Here is a 20,635-nt window from a genome sequence, read left to right on the forward strand (position 1 = left end):
TGCCTTAGATGTTGAAATTTAAAAAAAAAAATTATCTTTTTTTGCTAGACCACCTTAAATAAATGATTTCAAGAATTGGATGAAGTCACTTCTGTACCGGCGTTTTTTTAAAAGGAATAAAAAACAATTTTTCACGAATATAAAATGGAAATTTTTTTGGTTTAACCTTAAAAAATACCATATAAAGTAAATTTGCACTGTGTGTAACATTGTGTAAATAAACTTCCAAGTTTTTTATTGACATTTGTGTTTGTGTTTTATTGTATTCAAAATCAATTTTTAGGGTTGTTACACTTTTCAGTTATTGTATGTATCTATTAATTAAATGTATAATAACCGATAAAAAGGAATGATTTTGCTTTTATCTCAGTGGTTTTCAAAATTATGTTTTGCAGTGGAATAGACCATCAGTTTTTAAAGGCACTCAGCCCTATGCCTATCTTTTGTTTGTTTTAAAAATCAAAAAGAATTTAGTAATATGAAGTAAATATTGTTGAACTGTTATCCCTAATCTGAGATATGTGGTGCTGTACAGCTTTTAAAAGGTCATGTATGACCACGTAATCATATTACAATGTTCTTTAAAAGTGTATTTTAGTCCTGCACAATTAAGCTACGGCAGCGCTACAACTGTCTAAAGTTTACTCCGGTGCCCTGGTACACAGAATATAGATGACATGCTTTTGGTTTTTGTTTGGTAAGAATGTTTGATTGTGGTCAGATGATGTGTTTAATTGGTAACACCCATGATTGTTTTTTTTTTAAGCATTGTCTGTGAAGGTAGGGTCTGATTCAGCCATGCTCGAAAGCGCATAGCGCTCGCAAGGGGATCGATGGTTGGCCAGTGCGCACGTACGATCCCCGGAGCAAGTGCATAAAGCACTTCCTCCAGCGCTCACATGCAAAACGGGCAGGTGTCGATGTTGATTACCTGGTCGCCACGTTTGGAAGGCTGGCCAAATGGAGGCGTACCTGCTTGAACTCCTTGTGTTTGTGGGTGCCCCTAAATACATCACTCGTGATGTCAACAGGTGAATTTCCTGCTGTAATAGAGCAGAAAGTCCCCTGGGTATTGTGTCAACGAGACTCTACCACAAGGGTCTAGTGGCAAGCCCAATGTATGTAATGGTGTTGACCATGGCGACCTTCACCTGGCCGCTCGCTAAAGCTGTGGGTGGTTACCCACAACTTAGCGAGCGGCCAGGAGGCCACCTTTATTAAATTAAAAATTTAGATTTAGAGCAAGCGCTCTATAAGAGCGTCCGGCTCTCAAACAGGACCGTAGTTCACCTTAGTCATTTCTTTAGCCTTCACAAGCCATTATACACTGGTCCCAACTGTTGTGTCCTCTCTGCAATGCCACACTATTGTCCCTTATTCAGTGTCCACAGTAGTGGTCCCCTATGTGCATTACCACGAGTACTGTGACCAGTAGTAGCCTCCCCCCAGCAATGCCTCTTGTAGTAGGCTAACCCCAGCAATGGCCACAGTATTAATGGGGTTCTGAGTAGCCTTCCCCCAGCTTTCCCTACACAACCCACTAGTATACTCTAAAAATACTATAATATATATATATATATATATATATATATACACACACTCACACGTCACTCTGTGACATGCCACCTTGGTGTACCTTGCTCAGGTGTCTTATCCTGGAGGACACCATCCCCAATAATATACACCCTGCAACAGGCGGCACAGGAAAACTTAGATTTTATTAGAAAAGATTGAGCCTGAATAAAGCAATCTTTTGTATAAAATTTTATGCCTCTGAATGCCACCTGTTGCAAGGTCTCTGTGTGTGTATGTATATATGTATATATATATTATATGCATGCATGTGTGTGTATATATATATATATATATATATATATATATACACACACACACACACACACACACACACACACACACACACACACACACACACACACACACACATATACATACACACACACACAATAACAGCTTTGTATCATTCCTACAATTTTTTAGTTCTCTAAGGAAAGGTTTTGGTTTTGGAAAAATAACTTTAGAAAATGTCCTGAGCGTACTTGCTATTAACGTGTGATCTATACATATATATATATAGAAATAACGCCGGCACTCCAGTAAATAAATCAAAAACTAGCCTGGGTGCCCTCAAATTGGTTGAATAACCATGCATATAAACAAAACAAAAAGCGGCACTCTCAGGACTTAAGAAAAAAGACTCACGACTCCACCAGGTCTCCGTTCAATGTTTCAGTCGATTGGACTTTTATCAAGAACAACAACAGCGTGAAAACAAACATACCTTTATACCCCCAAGCATCCCATAAAGTGAACACGAATCCTGCCTTGCCGCCCGCCGAGTGCATGATGTCACTCGGGAGGGGCCGGCGCATGCATGATGACGCGGCCACTCAGAACTGAGGACGCCACAAAGAGTTGCCATGGCAGTTCCAGCTCTGCAAAGCGGTCACTAGCAACAGAACCAAACACATGATAAACAATATATATCACATGATACCACCATAGCCTCTAAGAGAACCCAGTGGTGGTGATAATGTGGGAGATACAATGCAATGCAAATCAATGAGTATGGACATGAGTAAACATAAATGCACAGACAGGTAAGTGACATAAACCAAATGCAATACAGAAAAGTGTAACCAAACAAACATTGAGCAGACATATATCATAATTGATAAATCAAACTGTGTGACGATAATTGGCAAATGGTATGGTACATGGTACAGAACACTAATATATATGTATATACGTCACAGGCAGAGGACGTGCACATATCAATGAAACATTTGTAGAATAACAAAAATCATGAGTACATAAAAAAGAACCACTGTATGAGTGGCCATATGTAACGATGGACAGAGCCAGCGAATGTTGTGTAGCAATGTCATACTGAAACTATGATGTAAATATGTCAGAAAAAATAGTTCAAGAGTCTCAGAGATATCAAGAAATTGACAAAGAAATAAGGCGAACCTCAGATTCTGTGAACATCGGATACTGTAATATATAATGCACATGGTAAAAATGCATATAATCACGGTGGATAAGGAGAGGACATAACATGAGGAAAATGTGGAGGACAAGGAAAATGGAAATGTTGGCTGAAGTGCAATTGAGGATAGCATCTAGTTACAGCACCAGGTATTCCAAGGTGGTCTCCCATCCAAGTACTGACCTGGCCTACACTGCTTAGCTTCAAAGATCAGACGGTATAAGGCGTATCCAGTGTAGAATGGCTGTAATTAAGACATAGATAATCCAGAATACATGCACGGCCTATAGGCTCGCTGTGGCCAACACGTCTAAGGAAAAAAAGGAAAAGGGAATGGGCAAAAGCAGGGAAAAATGGGAAGGATAAGAGGATAAGGGAAAACAATGGCAAAAATACTGTTGCTGCAGTATACAAAATATGAAATACTTTAATATGCCACAGAGGGTAAAAAATACCCAGTAAGTACTGGAGAGTAAGTGTGCTCTAATGTCAAGAGAATCTTCTTTAATAGTAACATGAAAAAGATAATTGTTCGTTCAGTCCAGAGGGGGAAACTGTATTCATTTTATAAATCCAAAAGGTCTCAAGTTGGAGAAGTTTCTTTTCTCTGTCACCTCCTCGTTTAGTGGGGGGGACGTGGTCGATTATCTTGTACACCAGGGTAGATAAAGAGTGTCGTGAGTTCTTAAAGTGCTGTGCCACAGGCTGATCTACTTATTTCCCATCAAGGGCCTGTGTGATTGCAGTCCGATGTTGGGCCATTCGGATCAGAGCTGTACAAGTAGTTTTCCCTATATAGACAAGTCCACAGGGGCAACGAATCATGTAGATGATATACTTGGTGGTACAAGACAAAACATGTTTGATGGGTATGCGGTTCCCTGAGTGTGGATGTACAACATCAGGACCTGTTTCCAAATATCCACAGGTGGTGCAACCAGTGCAACGATAACAACCAGGTTTTTTAGAGAGAAAATGGTCCGTAACGGGAGGCCCACGACTGACATCATTGTGTACTAACCAGTCTTTTAGATTCTTCCCACGTTGGTATCCTAGCATGATCTTAGAGTTTAGTAGAGGTTTGATGGTATGATCCTTATTGACAATGGGCCAAAGATGTTTGGTGGTAGAGTTAATGTATTTACTGGCTATATTGTGCTGATTCACAAATATCAAAGTGTTTGTGTTTCTAAGTGTAGAGTCAGTTTGTTGGCTACATTGTTGGTTTGATCCAATGGCTCTTTCTTTTGCCCGTAGAAGATCTTTATGTCTGTAGCCTCGTTCCAAAAATTTGATAATCATGTTGTCTATTTCAGCAACAGCCTGTTGAGGGTCGTTGGTAATTCTGATTGCTCTTAGAAATTGTGAGTATGGTAGGCTTCTTTTAAGAGACACAGGATGATGGCTTTGTGCATGTAGTAGAGAGTTGCCATCAGTGGGTTTATGGTAAACCGTGGTGTTAAAATTGGTACCCGTCCAATAAATGTTGATGTCCAAAAAATGTACATGCTGGGGACTCTGTTCAAAAGTAAATGTGATATATTTATGCTTGGAATTGATTTTCACCATGGTTTTGATTAAATCTTCCTCAGTACCTGACCAGAGGACCAAAATATCATCTATGTACCGGACAAAAAAAATAAAAAATTTGTTGAAGTCTGGATTATTCAAAAATAATTCTTTCTCGATGGCAAACATATAAATGTTGGCAAAGGATGGTGCTACATGAGACCCCATGGCACAGACTTTTTTTTGGAGAAAAAATTTATCATCAAACAAAAAATCATTGTTTTCAAAGTTTGTCTGAGAAGACATATAAAAAAATCAATATTGGGTCCATGATAATCGGTATGTAGTTTCAAAAAAGACTCCATGTATTCACAACCCTCCTTATGAGGTATACTGGTGTATAATGAGTTGACGTCTATTGTACACATAATGAGATTTGTAGGTAGATTTTGTAAGGAGTGTAATTTATTTAGTAGAGAGTGTGAATCAAGCAAAAATGTGGGTTCTTGTGAGATTAGAGGTTGCAAGAAATGATCAAGATATTTGGAAGTTTAACTGTATAGCCCATCTCTAGCGGAAATGATAGGGCGACCCGGAGGTGAGACAAGGGATTTATGGATCTTGGGAAAACTGTAAAGCAGGGGGGCCACATGTTTATCTACAGTTAAAAATTGCAATGTGTCACTGGTAATGAAGCCATGTTGCAACGCTTCAGATAAACAAATGTCCAGTTCTTTCTTGAATTTGGACACCGGATCATAAGTTAAACATGAGTAAGTATCTAAGTCATTTAGTTGGCGATAGATTTTGTTGACATAATGGTCTCTGTCTTGGATGACAATCGCACCTCCTTTATCTGCTGAATGAATAACAATGGAGGTATCCTTGCTGAGTGAGGTAAGGGCAACAAATTCCTCTTTAGATAAATTATGGTGTAAAGAATTGGAGCCCTTGAAGTGTGTGGTGACATCATGATCTAATATTCTATAAAGCTTTTGATAGAAGCGTTGTTAGAACAAGGTTCAAAGGTGTAAGTTTTTTTGAAAGGAGCAGATGCTGTGGGAGGTGAAGTATTGGTAGAGTTGCTAAAAAATTCTTTCAGTTTGAGACTCCTGTTGAGTCTCCATAGGTCCTTTTTCCAATTGAAACCATTGAAAGGACAGGTGGGAATAAATGACAGGCCCCTCTGTAATAATTTAGACTCGGACATGCTGAGTGGTCTAGAGGACAAATTAACAATTATGTCTTTTTCTGGTACGCTCTTTTTCCTCTCCCCTTGTTTGCTACGCCTAGTGTGAGGCCGCTTCCTTTTCGGGCCCATGTGGACACACCTAAAGGGGGACGTTGTGTCAATGTGTCAATGTACCATACCATTTGCCCATTATCGTCACACAGTTTGATTTATCAATTATGATATTTGTCTGCTCACTGTTTGTTTGGTTACACTTTTCTGTATTGCATTTGGTTTATGTCACTTACCTATCCGTGCATTTATGTTTACTCATGTCCATACTCATTGATTTGCATTGCATTGTATCGCCAACATTATCACCACCACTGGGTTCGCTTAGAGCCTATGGTGGTATCATGTGAAATATATTGTTTATCATGTGTTTGGTTCTGTTGCTAGCGACCGCTTTGCAGAGCTGGACTGCCATGGCAACCCTTTGTGGCGTCCTCAGTTCTGAGCGGCCGCGTCATCATGCATGCGCCGGCCCCTCCTGAGTGACGTCATGCACTTGGCGGGCGGCAAGGCAGGATTCGTGTTCACTTTATGGGATACTTGGGGGTATAAAGGTATGTTTGTTTTCATGCTGTTGTTGTTCTTGACAAAAATGTCCAATCGACTGAAACGTTGAACGGAGATCTGGTGGAGTCGTGAGTCTTTTTTTCTTAAGTCCTGAGAGTGCCACTTTTTGTTTTGTTTATATATATATATATATATATATATATATATATATATTAACAGCATGTAATTAAAGCCCTTAAAATCGTGCATTAAAGATTTTGTAATGTCTACCCCAAGTAAAGCAGCTAAGTCGACACTGTAGTTTGAGGCTGATTTTGCATACATCCCTTTAACGTTTGGAGGCACACATGCCTCATACAAATGATGACCCGTGTGTGCCTCAAACCTAAAAAAGAATGCAAAATCGACCACAGAGTAAACTAACCTAATTTTTAGTAAAAATAATAACAAAACACCCATAAAAAACTTACAAGAAACTATCTGTATAAAATGAACCAGAAACATTTTTGGAAAATAAAAAATATATATTTTACTTAACATTCTTTAATTGATGAATAAAAATAAAAATTTAATGAAGTTTAAAAGATGAAATTGTTTTAAAATATATCGAAACACTTTGTTGAACATCTTTTCTTTCTTGAGCTTTTCTTCTTTTTATGACAATCTGTAATATATAAAACAAAAAAAAAATATCAGAAGGTAAACTTAAACGTCATATTACAATAACTGAACTTGTGAAAGTATCTAATAAATTGAAAATGTGCATTAATACTCACCAATGTTTATTGTATCTAAATGGTTGTATTCATAAAGTTCTCGCCAATAACATAGTGGAAGGACGGATCACCTAGTATGGCTCCCGGGGGAAAAAAAAGAAAAATTTTTTGCTGAGAGGCAAAGAATTCATATACACAATCAAGCATCATTAATAACATACAATCTTAGGATTAAATTAAAAAAAAAAAAAAAAAAGTGGGGTCAGAAAGCAAGAATATGACCATTTTTTCAATAAGAGAATATTTTGGGAGCCGTCATCATCTACCCACTTGACATACAATCCCATGTATGTAATTCGAAATGCCCAAAACTCCCATTAAGAATCCTGTTTTTGAGGGTGGGTACGGAAGAAAGTTGCATGTTAATTAAAATAATTACACAATAAACAGAAAAGGAGTAATACAACCTGATATTTTGTAGGAAAAGTAATATATTCAAGAAGCTCCTTCATCCTCCTCTTCTGCTCTTCTAACAATTGCTCCTGGTTGGTCTGGAGTTCTTGGACGGCGTGGTTGTGATGGTCCTGCCGGTGCTACCCGTTGGTAGATATATGGTGGTGGCTGAAACTATTGGGCCTCCTGACCATACCATGGCTGTGGCATTGCATGGGCATAGGCTCGTGGTGATCCTTGAAACGTTGTTGTTGTCCTGTGAGGTCCAAGGTAAAACATTATGTTCTGGGTTATCTGTTGAAGAGACGTGGCGATGAGGCTGTTGCTGGTGGCGATGTCTCTCTGTGATGTGGCTTGACATTCGGTGGTTTCAACCATCCTATTGAGTGCGGCGGACATGACAGACAGCTGATTTTCAATTCCTCGAAATCTCTCCAGGGTTTCCAGATGCTCCTGTCTTCGCTGTCTTTGTTCCTCTTGATATGTTTCCAAAAGTCTTCCAATGCTTGCATCCATTTGTTCTAGTCTTCGGTCCACGACATCCCTGAAGCTGTTCTGGCAATCTTCCCTGTCTTGAGCCAGTTCAATGATCTTGTCCACTTGTGCCGGTGGAAGGGCCTGTTGTACTTCTGCCATGACTTGAAATTGTTGTACTAGGAATGAAACATAAATTAGAAAATCTCTTACAAAAAGTACAAACAAAAAACATACCATTTATTAACGTCTTTTTGATATCAGGGCAAGGAGATGCCAGAATTTTGTTTAGGTATGAAATTGCATGTGTTCTAGCCGTTGATATAATTATAATGGCACTGTGAATAAGATTTACATGTATCTGGCGGTGTAACATATTAATGGGTGTACACTGCTGTTTTCAATATATTTCGCCTACTGATATTTTGAAATTTTTTTAGATATTATTGTTAATATTTATATATGTATTATATTTTATAGGGTATGTTTCTATTAAAAGTTACGTTTTAGAAATTATCATCATATCACATGACTTATATTTCATTTAATAAGAGTGTCCCAAAAAGGAATTTTCTTTTGTGTTTTGCCTGAGCAAAACTTAACCCTATATAGAAAACAATATGCAGCATTTCTTTCCAAGTTCCTAAACCACCTCACTCCACCATCACACAATTACTATTCATCTCCATTGAGCTCATTATATGGCTCACCGACACCCCACCTTCTTTTGCTTCAATTCAATGCTGCCGCATGCTGAGCCTGCTATTGACACTGTACACATTGCCTGCTTTAATTGGACACTTCACATCACATACACAACAGGTGAAGCTCTCAACATGGGTAGAATGTGTAGGCTTGTGGGTACGGTCTGCGCTTTGCACATTGAGGTCTGGGGTTCAAATCATGGAAGGGGAGTTTTTTTTTTCATTTTCTTTTGAATCATTATTATTAGATTAAAAATAAATCACTTGGTGGTGTGTGTGAATTCTGTTATGGCATGATGTGTTTCGGTAGCGCGAGCATCTTTTATGCAACTTTTTACCTTCAAATGCATCTGAATCATACAGTGAATCAAATTGATAGCACAAACAGCTTTTCCTTATTAAAACAATATGCAGCATGCCTATAATCTGTGAGCCAGTTCGGGTGTTTCTGCATGTTTCATGTTGCGTTACACTAATAGCGACTATAACACTTTAATGTAGTGATTTTCTTGAAGATACACCTGTACTGGATCACAGAACATAGGCATGCTGCATATCATTTTAATCAGCAGAAGCAGATTGTTCTAAAAAGATGCATTTTAGGGTAAAAAGATGCATTAAAAGATGCACGATGCTACCAAGTCACACAGCACTCCTATGACCTTAGACTCAAAACATTTCTCTCAACATCCTATCACTTGACAATTCTGCTATACTATAGACATTGTATTGTACACATACACAGCAATTTCACATAATGAGATATCATGTTAAGTTCAATACTTTTAAAATACACTACTTTGTACTTTCCTTCTCCCTTCCTCTCTGTGTATGGCCACCCAAGTTCCTAAACCACCTCCCCCCACCATCACACAATTACTATTCATCTGCATTGAGCTCATTATATGGCTCACCAACAACCCACCTTCTTTTGCTTCTATTCAATGCTGCCGCATGCTGAGCCTGCTATTGACACTGTACACATTGTCTGCTTAAATTGCACACTTCACATCATATACACAACAGGTGAAGCTTTCAACATGGACAGACTGTTTAGGCTAGTGGGCATGGTGTGCGCTTTGCACCTTGAGGTGTGGGGTTCAAATCATAGAAGGGCAGTTTTTTTTCCTTTTCTTTTGAATCTTTATTATTAGATTAAAAATAAATCACTTGGTGGTGTGTGTGAATTCTGTTATGGCATGGTGTGACTCGGTAGCGCGAGCATCTTTAATGCAACTTTTACCTTCAATTACATCTGAATCATACAACGAATCAAATTGATAGCACAAGCAGCTTTTGCTGATGAAAACAATATGCAGCATGCTTATAATCTGTGAGCCAGTTCAGGTGTTTCTGCATGTTTTATGTTACGTTACACTAATAGCGACTATAACAATTTATCGTAGTGATTTTCTTGAATATACACCTGTACTGGATCACAGAACATAGGCATGCTGCATATCATTTCAATCAGCAGAAGCAGATTGTTCTAATAAGATTCATTTTAGGGTAAAAAGATGCATTAAAAGATGCACGATGCTACCAAGTCACACAGCACTCCTATGACCTTAGACTCAAAACATTTCTCTCAACATCCTATCACTTGACATTTCTGCTATACAGTATACATTGTATAGTACACATAATGTTGCAAGTTTCACATAATGAGAGATCAAGTTAGGTTCAATACTTTTAAATTACACTACTTTGTACTTTCCTTCTCCCTTCCTCTCTGTGTATGGCCACCCAAGTTCCTAAACCACCTCCCCCCACCATCACACAATTACTATTCATCTGCATTGCGCTCATTATATGGCTCACCAACAACGCACCTTCTTTTGCTTCTATTCAATGCTGCCGCATGCTGAGCCTGCTATTGACACTGTACACATTGTCTGCTTAAATTGCATACTTCACATCACATACACAACAGGTGAAGCTTTCAACATGGACAGACTGTGTAGGCTAGTGGGTACTGTCTGCGCTTTGCACCTTGAGGTGTGGGGTTCAAATCATAGAAGGGCATCTTTTTTTCCTTTTCTTTTGAATCTTTATTATTAGATTAAAAATAAATCACTTGGTGGTGTATGTGAATTCTGTTATGGTATGGTGTGACTCGGTAGTGCAAGCATCTTTTGTGGAAATTTTTACATTCAAATGCATTTGAATCATACAGCAAATCAAATTGATAGCTCAAACAGCTTTTGCTGATGAAAACATTATGCAGCATGCCTATAATCTGAGAGACAGTTCAGTAGATTCTGCATGTTTTATGTTACGTTACACTAATAGCGACTATAACACTCTAACATAGAGATTTTCTTGAAGATACACCTGTACTGGATCACAGAACATAGGCATGCTGCATATTATTTTAAACAGCAGAAGATTGTTCTAATAAGATGCATTTTAGGGTAAAAAGATGCAATAAAAGATGGATGATGCTACCAAGTCACACAGCACTCCTATGACCTTAGACTCAAAACATTTCTCTCAACATCCTATCACTTGACATTTCTGCTGGACAGTAGACATTGTATTGCACACATAACAGGGGGCAAGTTTCACATAATGAAAGATCATATTAGGTTCAATACTTTTAAAATACACTAATTTGTACTTTCCTTCTCCCTTCCTCTCTGTGTATGGCCACCCAAGTTCCTAAACCATCTCCCCCCAGCATCACACAATTACTATTCATCTGCATTGAGCTCATTATATGGCTCACCAACACCCCACCTTCTTTTTCTTCTATTCAGTGCTGACGCATGCTGAGTCTGCAATTGACAATGTACACATTGTATGTTTTAATTGCACACTTCACATCACATGCACAACAGGTGAAGCTCTTAACATGGATAGGCTGTTTAGTCTACAGGGTAGGGTCTGCGCTTTGCACCTGGAGTTCGAATCAGGGAAGGGGAGATTTTTTTCCTTTTCTTTTGAATCTTTATTATTAGATTAATAATAAATCACTTGGTGGTGTGTGTGAATTCTGTTATGGCATGGTGTGACTCGGTAGCGCGAGCATCTTTAATGCAACTTTTACCTTCAATTACATCTGAATCATACAGTGAATCAAATTGATAGCACAACCAGCTTTTGCTTATAAAAACAGTATGCAGCATGCCTATAATCTGTGAGCCAGTTCAGGTGTTTCTGCATGTTTTATGTTATGTTATACTAATAGTGACTTTAACACTTTAACGTAGTGATTTTCTTGAAGATACACCTGTACTGGATCACAGAACATAGGCATGCTGCATATCATTTTAATCAGCAGAAGCAAATTGTTCTAATAAGATGCATTTATGGTGAAAAGATGCATTAAAAGATGCACGATGCTACCAAGTCACACAGCACTCCTATGTCCTTAGACTCAAAACATTTCTCTCAACATCCTATCACTTGACATTTCTGCTATACAGTAGACATTGTACTGTACACATAACAGGTGACAAGTTTCACATAATGAGAGATCATGTTAGGTTCAACACTTTTAAAATAGACTACTTTGTACTTTCCTTCTCCCTTCCTCTCTGTGTATGGCCACCCAAGTTCCTAAACCACCTCCCCCCACCATCACACAATTACTATTCATCTGCATTAAGCTCATTATATGGCTCACCAACACCCCACCTTCTTTTGCTTCTATTCAATGCTGCCGCATGCTGAGCCTGCTATCGACAATGTACACATTGTCTGCTTTAATTGCATACTTCACATCACATACACAACAGGTGAAACTCTCAACATGGATAGCCTGTTTAGGCTAGTGGGTACGGTCTGTGCTTTGTACCTTGAGGTCTGGGGTTCGAATCATGAAAGGGGAGTTTTTTTTTTTTTCTTTTGAATCTTTATTAATAATAAATCACTTGGTGGTGTGTGTGAATTCTGTTAAAGCATGGTGTGACTCAGTAGCGCGAGCATCTTTAATGCAACTTTTTACCTTCAATTACATCTGAATCATACAACGAATCCAATTGATAGCACAAGCAGCTTTTGCTGATGAAAACAATATGCAGCATGCCTATAATCTGTGAGCCAGTTCAGGTGTTTCTGCATGTTTTATGTTACGTTACATGAATAGCGACTATAACACTTTATCGTAGTGATTTTCTTGAAGATACACCTGTACTGTATCACAGAACATAGGCATGCTGCATATCATTTTAATCAGCAGAAGCAGATTGTTCTAATAAGATGCATTTATGGTGAAAAGATGCATTAAAAGATGCACGATGCTACCAAGTCACACAGCACTCCTATGACCTTAGACTCAAAACATTTCTCTCAACATCCTATCACTTGACATTTCTGCTATACAGTAGACATTGTATTGTACACATAACAGGGGGCAAGTTTCACATAATGAGAGATCATGTTAGGTTCAACACTTTTAAAATACACTACTTTGTACTTTCCTTCTCCCTTCCTCTCTGTGTATGGCCACCCAAGTTCCTAAACCACCTCCCCCCACCATCACACAATTACTATTCATCTGCATTGAGCTCATTATATGGCTCACCAACACCCCACCTTCTTTTGCTTCTATTTAATGCTGCCGCATGCTGAGCCTGCTATTGACAATGTACACATTGTATGTTTTAATTGCACACTTCACATCACATACACAACAGGTGAAAGTCTCTACATGGATAGACTGTTTAGTCTAGTGGGTACGGGCTGCACTTTGCACCTTGAGGTCTTGGGTTCAAATCATGGAAGGGGAGTTTTTTTTTCCTTTTCTTTTGAATCTTTATTATTAGATTAATAATAAATTACTTGGTGGTGTGTGTGAATTCTGTTATGGCATGGTGTGACTCGGTAGCGCGAGCGTCTTTAATGCAACTTTTTACCTTCAATTACATCTGAATCATACAGCAAATTAAATTGATAGCAAAAGCAGCTTTTGCTGATAAAAACAATATGCAGCATGCCTATAATCTGTGAGCCAGTTCAGGTGTTTCTGCATGTTTTATGTTACGTTACATGAATAGCGACTATAACACTTTATCGTAGTGATTTTCTTGAAGATACACCTGTACTGGATCACAGAACATAGGCATATCATTTTAATCAGCAGAAGCAGATTGTTCTAATAAGATGCATTTATGGTGAAAAGATGCATTAAAAAATGCACGATGCTACCCAGTCACACAGCACTCCTATGACCTTAGACTCAAAACATTTCTCTCAACATCCTATCACTTGACATTTCTGCTATACAGTAGACATTGTATTGTACACATAACAGGGGGCAAGTTTCACATAATGAGAGATCATGTTAGGTTCAACACTTTTAAAATACACTACTTTGTACTTTCCTTCTCCCTTCCTCTCTGTGTATGGCCACCCAAGTTCCTAAACCACCTCCCCCCACCATCACACAATTACTATTCATCTGCATTGAGCTCATTATATGGCTCACCAACACCCCACCTTCTTTTGCTTCTATTTAATACTGCCGCATGCTGAGCCTGCTAATGACAATGTACACATTGTATGTTTTAATTGCACACTTCACATCACATACACAACAGGTGAAAGTCTCTACATGGATAGACTGTTTAGTCTAGTGGGTACGGGCTGCGCTTTGCACCTTGAGGTCTTGGGTTCAAATCATGGAAGGGGAGTTTTTTTTTCCTTTTCTTTTGAATCTTTATTATTAGATTAATAATAAATTACTTGGTGGTGTGTGTGAATTCTGTTATGGCATGGTGTGACTCGGTAGCGCGAGCGTCTTTAATGCAACTTTTTACCTTCAATTACATCTGAAACATACAGCAAATCAAATTGATAGCACAAGCAGCTTTTGCTGATGAAAACAATATGCAGCATGCCTATAATCTGTGAGCCAGTTCAGGTGTTTCTGCATGTTTAATGTTACGTTACACTAATAGTGACTATAACACTTTAACGTAGTGATTTTCTTGAAGATGCACCTGTACTGGATCACATAACATAGGCGTGCTGCATATCCTTTTAATCAGCAAAAGCAGATTGTTCTAATAAGATGCATTTATGGTGAAAAGATGCATTAAAAGATGCACGATGCTACCAAGTCACACAGCACTCCTATGACCTTAGACTCAAAACATTTCTCTCAACATCCTATCACTTGACATTTCTGCTATACAGTAGACATTGTACTGTACACATAACAGGGGACAAGTTTCACATAATGAGAGATCATGTTAGGTTCAACACTTTTAAAATACACTACTTTGTACTTTCCTTCTCCCTTCCTCTCTGTGTATGGCCACCCAAGTTCCTCAACCACCTCCCCCCACCATCACACAATTACTATTCATCTGCATTGAGCTCATTATATGGCTCACCAACACCCCACCTTCTTTTGCTTCTATTTAATGCTGCCGCATGCTGAGCCTGCTGTTGACAATGTACACATTGTATGTTTTTATTGCACACTTCACATCACATACACAACAGGTGAAACTCTAAACATGGATAGACTGTTTAGTCTAGTGGGTACGGTCTGCGCTTTGCACCTTGTGGTCTGGGGTTTGAATCATGGAAAGGATGTTTTTTTTTCCTTTTCTTTTGAATCTTTATTATTAGATTAAAAATAAATCACTTGATGGTGTGTGTGAATTCTGTTTTGGCATGGTGTGACTCAGTAGCATGAGCGAATTTTATGCAACTTTTTACCTTCAAATGCATCTGAATCAAACAGGAAATCAATTTGATAGCACAAGCAGCATTTGCTGATGAAAACAATATGCAGCATGCCTGTAATCTGTGAGCCAGTTCAGATGTTTCTGCATCTTTTAAGTTACGTTACATTAATAGCGACTATAACACTTTATCGTAGTGATTTTCTTGAAGATACACCTGTACTGGATCACAGAACATAGGCATGCTGCATATCATTTTAATCAGCAGAAGCAGATTGTTCTAATAAGATTCATTTTAGGGTAAAAAGACGCATTAAAAGATGGACGATGCTACCAAGTCACACAGCACTCCTATGACATTAGACTCAAAACATTTCTCTCAACATCCTATCACTTGACATTTCTGCTATACAGTAGACATTGTATTGTACACATAACAGGGGGCAAGTTTCACATAATGAGAGATCATGTTAGGTTCAATACTTTTAAAATACACTACTTTGTACTTTCCTTCTCCCTTCCTCTCTGTGTATGGCCACCCAAGTTCCTAAACCACCTACCCCACCATCACACAATTACTACTCATCTGCATTGAGCTCATTATATGGCTCACCAACACCCCACCTTCTTTTGCTTCTATTCAGTGCTGCCGCATGCTGAGCCTGCTATTGACAATGTAAACATTGTCTTCTTTAATTGCACACTTCACATCACATACACAACAGGTGATGCTTTCAACATGGATAGACTGTTTAGGCTAGTGGGTATGGTCTGCGCTTTGCACCTTGAGGTCTGGAGTTCGAATCATGGAAGGGGAGTTTTTCTTCCTTTTCTTTTGAGTCTTTATTATTAGATTAAAAATAAATCACTTGGTGGTGTGTGTGAATTCTGTTTTGGCATGGTGTGACTCGGTAGCGTGAGCGTCTTTTATGCAACTTTTTACCTTCAAATGCATCAGAATCACACAGCAAATCAATTTGATAGCACATGCAGCTTTTGCTGACGAAAACAATATGCATCATGCCTATAATCTGTGAGCCAGTTCAGGTATTTCTGCATGTTTTATGTTATGTCACACTAATAGCGACTATAACACTTTAACGTAGTGATTTTCTTGAAGATGCACCTGTACTGGATCACAGAACATAGGCGTGCTGCATATCCTTTTAAACAGCAGAAGCAGATTGTTCTAATAAGATGCATTTTTGGTGAAAAGATGCATTAAAAGATGCACGATGCTACCAAGTCACACAGCACTCCTATGACCTTAGACTCAAAACATTTCTCTCAACATCCTATCACTTGACATTTCTGCTATACAGTAGACATTGTACTGTACACATAACAGGGGGCAAGTTACACATAATGAAAGATCATGTTCTGTTCAATACTTTTAAAATACACCACTTTGTATTTTTCTTCTCCCTTCCTCTCTGTGTATTGCCACCCAAGTTCCTAAACCACCTTCCCCCACCATCACACAATTACTATTCATCTGCATTGAACTCATTATATGGCTCACCAACACCCCACCTTCTTTTGCTTCTATTCAATGCTGCCGCATGCTGAGCCTGCTATTGACAATGTAAACATTGTCTGCTTTAATTGCACACTTCACATCACATACACAACAGGTGATGTTTTCAACCTGGATAGACTGTTTAGGCTAGTGGATACGGTCTGCGCTTTGAACCTTGAGGTCTGGAGTTCGAATCGTGGAAGGGGAGTTTTTTTTCCTTTTCTTTTGAATCTTTATTAGATTAAAAATAAATCACTTGGTGGTGTGTGTGAATTCTGTTTTGGCATGGTGTGACTCGGTAGCGTGAGCGTCTTTTATGCAACTTTTTACCTTCAAATGCATCTGAATCACACAGCAAATCAATTTGATAGCACAAGCAGCTTTTGCTGATGAAAACAGTATGTAGCATGCCTATAATCTGTGAGCCAGTTCAGATGTTTCTGCATGTTTTATGTTACGTTACACTAATAGCGACTATAACACTTTAACGTAGTGATTTTCTTGAAGATACACCTGTACTGGATCACAGAACATAGGCATGCTGCATATCATTTTAATCAGCAGAAGCAGATTGTTCTAATAAGATGCATTTTAGGGTAAAAAGATGCATTAAAAGATGGACGATGCTACCAAGTCACACAGCACTCCTATGACCTTAGACTCAAAACATTTCTCTCAACATCCTATCACTTGACATTTCTGCTATACAGTAGACATTGTACTGTACACATAATGGGGGCAAGTTACACATAATGAGAGATCATGTTCTGTTCAGTACTTTTAAAATACACCACTTTGTATTTTCCTACTCCATTCCTCTCTGTGTTTGGCCACCCAAGCTCCTAAACCACCTCCCCAAACCATAACACTTACTATTCATCTGCATTGAGCTCATTATATGGCTCACCAACACCCCACCTTCTTTTGCTTCTATTCAATGCTGCCGCATGCTGTGCCTGCTATCGACAATGTACACATTGTCTGCTTTAATTGCATACTTCACATCACATACACAACAGGTGAAGCTCTCAACATGGATAGCCTGTTTAGGCTAGTGGGTACGGTCTGCGCTTTGCACCTTGAGGTCTGGGGTTCGAATCATGAAAGGGGAGATTTTTTTTTTTTCTTATGAATCTTTATTATTAGATTAATAATAAATCACTTGGTGGTGTATGTGAATTCTGTTATGGCATGGTGTGACTCGGTAGTGCGAGCGTCTTTAATGCAACTTTTTACCTTGAATTACATCTGAATCATACAGTGAATCAAATTGATAGCACAAGCAGGTTTTGCTGATGAAAACAATATGCAGCATGCCTATAATCTGTGAGCCAGTTCAGGTGTTTCTGCATGTTTTATGTTACGTTACACTAATAGCGACTATAACACTTTAACGTAGTGATTTTCTTGAAGATACACCTGTACTGGATCACAGAACATAGGCATGCTGCATATAATTTTAATCAGCAGAAGCAGATTGTTCTAATAAGATGCATTTATGGTGAAAAGATGCATTAAAAGATGGACGATGCTACCAAGTCACACAGCACTCCTATGACCTTAGACTCAAAACTTTTCTCTCCACATCCTATCACTTGACATTTCTGCTATACAGCAGACATTGGATTGTACACATAACAGGGGGCAAGTTTCACATAATCAGAGATCATGTTAGGTTCAATACTTTTAAAATACACTACTTTGTACTTTCCTTCTCCCTTCCTCTCTGTGTATGGCCACCCAAGTTCCTAAACCACCTACCCCCACCATCACACAATTACTATTCATCTGCATTGAGCTCATTATATGGCTCACCAACACCCCACCTTCTTTTGCTTCTATTCAATGCTGCCGCATGCTGAGCCTGCTATTGACAATGTAAACATTGTCTGCTTTAATTGCACACTTCACATCACATACACAACAGGTGATGTTTTCAACATGGATAGACTGTTTAGGCTAGTGGGTATGGTCTGCGCTTTGCACCTTGAGGTCTGGAGTTCGAATCGTGGAAGGGGAGTTTTTTTTCCTTTTCTTTTGAATCTTTATTAGATTAAAAATAAATCACTTGGTGGTGTGTGTGAATTCTGTTTTGGCATGGTGTGAATCGGTAGCGTGAGCGTCTTTTATTCAACTTTTTACCTTCAAATGCATCTGAATCACACAGCAAATCAATTTGATAGCAGAAGCAGCTTTTGCTGATGAAAACAGTATGCAGCATGCCTATAATCTGTGAGCCAGTTCAGATGTTTCTGCATGTTTTATGTTACGTTACACTAATAGCGACTTTAACACTTTAACGTAGTGATTTTCTTGAAGATACACCTGTACTGGATCACAGAACATAGGCATGCTGCATATAATTTTAATCAGCAGAAGCAGATTGTTCTAATAAGATGCATTTTAGGGTAAAAAGATGCATTAAAAGATGGACGATGCTACCAAGTCACACAGCACTCCTATGACATTAGACTCAAAACATTTCTCTCAACATCCTATCACTTGACATTTCTGCTATACAGTAGACATTGTACTGTACACATAATGGGGGCAAGTTACACATAATGAGAGATCATGTTCTGTTCAGTACTTTTAAAATACACCACTTTGTATTTTCCTACTCCATTCCTCTCTGTGTTTGGCCACCCAAGCTCCTAAACCACCTCCCCAAACCATAACACTTACTATTCATCTGCATTGAGCTCATTATATGGCTCACCAACACCCCACCTTCTTTTGCTTCTATTCAATGCTGCCGCATGCTGAGCCTGCTATCGACAATGTACACATTGTCTGCTTTAATTGCATACTTCACATCACATACACAACAGGTGAAGCTCTCAACATGGATAGCCTGTTTAGGCTACTGAGTACGGTCTGCGCTTTGCACCTTGAGGTCTGGGGTTTGAATCATGAAAGGGGAGATTTTTTTTTTTTCTTATGAATCTTTATTATTAGATTAATAATAAATCACTTGGTGGTGTATGTGAATTCTGTTATGGCATGGTGTGACTCGGTAGTGCGAGCGTCTTTAATGCAACTTTTTACCTTGAATTACATCTGAATCATACAGTGAATCAAATTGATAGCACAAGCAGGTTTTGCTGATGAAAACAATATGCAGCATGCCTATAATCTGTGAGCCAGTTCAGGTGTTTCTGCATGTTTTATGTTACGTTACACTAATAGCGACTATAACACTTTAACGTAGTGATTTTCTTGAAGATACACCTGTACTGGATCACAGAACATAGGCATGCTGCATATAATTTTAATCAGCAGAAGCAGATTGTTCTAATAAGATGCATTTATGGTGAAAAGATGCATTAAAAGATGGACGATGCTACCAAGTCACACAGCACTCCTATGACCTTAGACTCAAAACTTTTCTCTCCACATCCTATCACTTGACATTTCTGCTATACAGCAGACATTGGATTGTACACATAACAGGGGGCAAGTTTCACATAATCAGAGATCATGTTAGGTTCAATACTTTTAAAATACACTACTTTGTACTTTCCTTCTCCCTTCCTCTCTGTGTATGGACACCCAAGTTCCTAAACCACCTACCCCCACCATCACACAATTACTATTCATCTGCATTGAGCTCATTATATGGCTCACCAACACCCCACCTTCTTTTGCTTCTATTCAATGCTGCCGCATGCTGAGCCTGCTATTGACAATGTAAACATTGTCTGCTTTAATTGCACACTTCACATCACATACACAACAGGTGATGTTTTCAACATGGATAGACTGTTTAGGCTAGTGGGTATGGTCTGCGCTTTGCACCTTGAGGTCTGGAGTTCGAATCGTGGAAGGGGAGTTTTTTTTCCTTTTCTTTTGAATCTTTATT

At 38.7% G+C, this 20,635-nt stretch overlaps 1 pseudogene; it reads right to left on the reverse strand.

The window, feature by feature from the left end:
- Positions 1 to 3,144: 3,144 nt before the first annotated feature.
- Positions 3,145 to 3,262, reverse strand: LOC148513935 (5S ribosomal RNA; annotated as a pseudogene).
- Positions 3,263 to 20,635: the final 17,373 nt, after the last annotated feature.

Source organism: Taudactylus pleione, unplaced genomic scaffold, assembly GCF_031769625.1.
Source record: "Taudactylus pleione unplaced genomic scaffold, aTauple2 ptg000266l, whole genome shotgun sequence".
Lineage (NCBI taxonomy): Eukaryota > Metazoa > Chordata > Amphibia > Anura > Myobatrachidae > Taudactylus > Taudactylus pleione.